At 41.5% G+C, this 5,430-nt stretch overlaps 1 pseudogene; it reads left to right on the top strand.

The window, feature by feature from the left end:
* Positions 1-2,969: 2,969 nt before the first annotated feature.
* On the top strand, positions 2,970-3,240 carry LOC125549776 (annotated as a pseudogene).
* Positions 3,241-5,430: the final 2,190 nt, after the last annotated feature.

Here is a 5,430-nt window from a genome sequence, read left to right as displayed (position 1 = left end):
CTCAGAGGTGGTTGAATTAGCAAATAAAATGACTAGAAAATCGGAGCGCCAACAACCTAGCCTTTTTACTATTATTATTTAAATCAAAATTTAAATGGATATGATGCTAGGAAAATTCAACAAGAGACACATGGCTAGGAGTATGTACTCCTAGGAGTACTAACCCATTTTCATATATATATATATATATATATATCTGAAACATTTTTTTACACAGTTAATATTTTTTTCAAATGCATGTTTAACATTTCTTTTAAATACATATTTTGATGCATAGTCTTGTTCATACACATAGTATATTTTTGTATACATCTAAAAATTGTTTTTATACACATTTAACATTTTTCAAATACAGGATTAACATTTCTTCAAATACGTTTTTTGATGTCTACCATTTTCATAAACAATGTAATTTTTTGTATATATCTGAACATTATTTTTATACATATTTATCCTTTTTCATACATGATTTTTAAAATATACGTTTAATTTTTGTACATCTATAACATTTTTTAAACTGTCAGATGTGTTTTTTAAACATATGAATATTTTTGAAATATTTATACATTTTTGAATGTCTAGAAATTTTTTGAATGGTAGAAACATTTTCTAAAAATTGAATGAACATTCCTTTACACTACATTTACATTTTCTAAATGCATGATGAACACTTTAAAAGGCATACTTTTACCTCACGAGGTATGGACAACTCAATAGGAAAAAAACATACGCTTCGACTGTGAACTTACAGAGTGATCAACACCAGACACATGTTTTTTAGGAGTAAAGCCAAGTTTAATTCATCAAAGTCCACATGACGTGGGATACAATGCAGGTGGTGGGTTAGCCAAACCAGATGTGGCGTCATGGACCACGGGAGAGAGAGTACCTGGCTAAACTATGTGCTTTAGAGGTCACATCGTGACCTTCAAAAGAAAATTTACAATGAAAGAGAGTTGCTTTGAGATTAATCACACTGATAATGGCATTGTATCTACCTTAACTTTTGATACCATGTGGTGGATGCGTTCATGCAGTTCATTCCTGCCATGAAGAGCAATAATCATTCATGTACTATTCTGAGCATCCCATCCCTTTAATGAAGCAACTAGTTTGTCTATACTTTTGATAGAGTATAGAAGACTATGATCCCAACTCTCAGTCTTGGAAGCGTGCATATATTGGCCCCTTTTTTCAGCTGGGCTCTCTATTCCACAGGAAAGAACATAACAACTTTAGAGAGAAAATAGCCACAAACATGAAGGGGGGCTCCCTTTCGCACATGATTAGGCTGTGCCGCTTCACTAGTCCATTCTAAACCATTCATACAAGGATAAATAAACTTCCAATGAATGTTGGACATTATTTGACCACAAGTAGATCTATGGTTGATGTTTTATCATAACAACTGAAGTTCATAGTAGTTTGTAGAGATGACAACATTTTTGAAAAAAAAATCATTGGATCATTAACAAGTAAAACAAGTCTAAGCAAGCAACCATCAGGTCATCATTGGTAAGTGTCCTTGCAACTTTCTCCAACAGAAGATATAAATGAATTGCGTATTGACCTTTTTTTCAGCAGAGGTTCATAATTGGTCATGCACCGTGTCGATGGTGTGCCCAAGTATATTACCACCATCGATGATGGAATTACTTCGATCCTTTATACGAGACTGGTCTAAAGTACAATGATTAGGCGTCGCCAGGACCCATCAAACTATTTCAACGGAATCACAGGGACATGAGACACTATATACCTAGGCTACGGCCCTTTTATAGTTAACTAAAATGTCTTATGTGGCCTTATGATCTTTACGACGTCAGTGGAACCTAATCTAGATGTTGTCTATACTCCTAATAACGATAATGCTCCTCAAGATCAATGTGGTTTGCATTTAGCTTGTGTGGTACGTGCGAATTTACTTGTTTTCTGTCGCGGCCTCCTGCACTGTATATATGCGGCTTGTATTGGAAGGTTTACTCTATGGATTAGGCTCGTAGACGACTCCAATTCCAATATATGAGAAGATCACCTTTGGTCGTTTTAAATTATGGATTGCTGGTACTTCATATCCTGTCCTATGCGAAGTTATTGCCATATGCAATAGGGTATGAGTGTTCTAGAAGATCCCTCACACTCGTATGCTAACATGTAATCGTGTTATACATATACGGTATATACATGTATTATGGTATATTCATCGGAGAGACGCCAAACACTTCATAATCTCGTGAGTTATGTGAGGAGTGTTAGTTAAATAGATTAGAAAAAAATAATTAAGGGGTTGCAAAAGAAAGATGGGAGCTTCTTTTTTTCCCCCTTTTTTGCAAAAACAATAAGGCTTGGCCAATGGTGGTATCTGTCGTACTGTCTCCCTCGTGTTCTCTGTGCATGCGCTCAGTTCAGGTCACCATGCCTTGCTCATAAGTTGGTGGCGGTATGTCTGAACATAGACGACGTAGAGATGAAATAGCTGCTACTCCCTCCGTCCGAAAATACTTGTCCTAAAAATGGTTGAAAATGAATGTATCTATAACTAAAATAAGTCTAGATACAACCATTTCTAAGACAAGTATTTCCGGACGGAGGGAGTATTTTGGTACACAACCTACGTGCATATCAAGAGATGGAAGAGACAGAAACAAAAATTAAGCACGATGGGCATGCTGCGCATGAGATTGAATTTTCATTTGGTCAACATCAGATTTTTTTTTTACGTGATGGTCAACATCAGATTGAACATATTAGATTCTTTTTAGTCGAGATTGAACATGTTGCATGTGCGTATGCTTATGCAATCTGGAAGCCCAAATACCAACGGGCTTCAAGCCACTCGGGATAACAAACTAGGCCGGCCCACAACATAACATATGCGAGATTACAGGGCACAAACGGAGTTTAGTACCACCTCGGTTGTTTAGCGGAAGCAACACCGGTTTAAAAGGAGAGGCCCTGCGCACATTGGCACGACCTTACTTGAACAGGATCTGTTCTATAGTAGTCGTACCGCTGCATCCTTTACCAATAAGGAGGCAAGCACTTAACCCTGGATCATCAGTTGAGATGATCCATGGCTGTAGAGGATCGTTCTTGATCAGCCCTAGCTAACCAGGTGGCTCGTTCTTGATCAGCCCTACCTGACCAGGTGGCTCGTTCTTGATCAGCCCTACCTGACCAGGTGGCTCGTTCTTGATCAGCCCTAGCTGACCAGGTGGCTCTCAGGTTGCCTGACAGGGCATTTCTATCTTTTTTTTGGCCGTCAGCACAATTGACTACTTCTGTGGCTGTTCAGTATTTTTACACTGCATTCTGAATCTTTATCGAAAAACCTGAAGTTTTAATGAAAAAAATGTAGTTAGAAGTGTATGCAGATTACTACATCCGAAAATATAAAGTGTTTGGAACGCTATCAAACAATCGCCGACTGACCGTGCCCCTGGCCCGGACGGCTTCTTCGGCGTCTTCTATAGACGGTGCTGGCGCATCATAAAAGCTGATCTCATGCGAGCCCTACAGCAATTCCATGATCTCAACGGTGGCCACAGTTTCAAAGACCTTAATGCAGCAACGGTGGTGCTAATTCCAAAAGCTCCGGATCCAACTGACATCGGTCATTTTCGACCAATTAGCCTTGTACATTCCTTTGCTAAGCTCATCGCAAAGATCCTTTCCCTGTGCCTCGCCCCAAAACTTGGCAGTCTCATCTCTCCAGCGCAAAGTGCTTTCCTGAAGACTAGGTGCATCCACGATAGTTTTCTCTTCGTCAGAAATGCCGCACGCAGCCTGCACCGTAGAAAGAAACCTGCACTACTCTTCAAAATGGATATAGCGAAGGCGTTCGACTCAATCTCGTGGGAATATCTACTTGATCAGCTCTAGCTGATCAGGTGGCTCTCAGGTTGTCTGACAGGGCATTCCTATCTTTTTTTTGGCCGTCAGCACAATTGACTACTTCTGTGGCTGTTCAGTATTTTTACACTGCATTCTGAATCTTTATCGAAAAACCTGAAGTTTTAATCGAAAAAAATGTAGTTAGAAGTGTATGCAGATTACTACATCCGAAAATATAAAGTGTTTGGAACGCCATCAAACAATCGCCGACTGACCGTGCCCCTGGCCCGGACGGCTTCTTCGGCGTCTTCTATAGACGGTGCTGGCGCATCATAAAAGCTGATCTCATGCGAGCCCTACAGCAATTCCATGATCTCAACGGTGGCCACAGTTTCAAAGACCTCAATGCAGCAATGGTGGTGCTAATTCCAAAAGCTCCGGATCCAACTGACATCGGTCATTTTCGACCAATTAGCCTTGTACATTCCTTTGCTAAGCTCATCGCAAAGATCCTTTCCCTGCGCCTCGCCCCAAAACTTGGCAGTCTCATCTCTCCAGCGCAAAGTGCTTTCCTGAAGACTAGGTGCATCCACGATAGTTTTCTCTTCGTCAGAAATGCCGCACGCAGCCTGCACCGTAGAAAGAAACCTGCACTACTCTTGAAAATGGATATAGCGAAGGCGTTCGACTCAATCTCGTGGGAATATCTACTTGATCAGCTCTAGCTGACCAGGTGGCTCTCAGGTTGTCTGACAGGGCATTCCTATCTTTTTTTTGGCCGTCAGCACAATTGACTACTTCTGTGGTTGTTCAGTATTTTTACGCTGCATTCTGAATCTTTATCGAAAAACCTGAAGTTTTAATCGAAAAAAATGTAGTTAGAAGTGTATGCAGATTACTACATTCAAAAATATAAAGTGTTTGGAACGCCATCAAACAATCGCCGACTGACCGTGCCCCTGGCCCGGACGGCTTCTCCGGCGTCTTCTATAGGCGGTGCTGGCGCATCATAAAAGCTGATCTCATGCGAGCCCTACAGCAATTCCATGATCTCAACGGCGGCCACAGTTTCAAAGACCTCAATGCAGCAACGGTGGTGCTAATTCCAAAAGCTCCGGATCCAACTGACATCGGTCATTTTCGACCAATTAGCCTTGTACATTCCTTTGCTAAGCTCATTGCAAAGATCCTTTCCCTGCGCCTCGCCCCAAAACTTGGCAGTCTCATCTCTCCAGCGCAAAGTGCTTTCCTGAAGACTAGGTGCATCCACGATAGTTTTCTCTTCGTCAGAAATGCCGCACGCAGCCTGCACCGTAGAAAGAAACCTGCACTACTCTTCAAAATGGATATAGCGAAGGCGTTCGACTCAATCTCGTGGGAATATCTACTTGAGCTACTTCAGAAGCTAGGTTTCTCTGCACGATGGCGCGATTGGATCGCTCTGCTTCTGCAATCCTCCTCCTCTGTAGTCCTTCTAAATGGTGTGGAGGGCGAGCTGATAGACCACCACAGAGGACTACGTCAAGGCGACCCGCTCTCCCCATTTCTCTTCATCCTTGCCATCGACATGCTGCAACGGATTCTAGATCGTGCTGC

The sequence above is a fragment of the Triticum urartu genome, chromosome 3 (genome assembly GCF_003073215.2).
Source record: "Triticum urartu cultivar G1812 chromosome 3, Tu2.1, whole genome shotgun sequence".
In the NCBI taxonomy this organism is placed as follows: domain Eukaryota; kingdom Viridiplantae; phylum Streptophyta; class Magnoliopsida; order Poales; family Poaceae; genus Triticum; species Triticum urartu.
The sequence above is the reverse complement of the archived record's forward strand: the minus strand, read 5'-3'. Positions and strand labels throughout refer to the sequence as shown.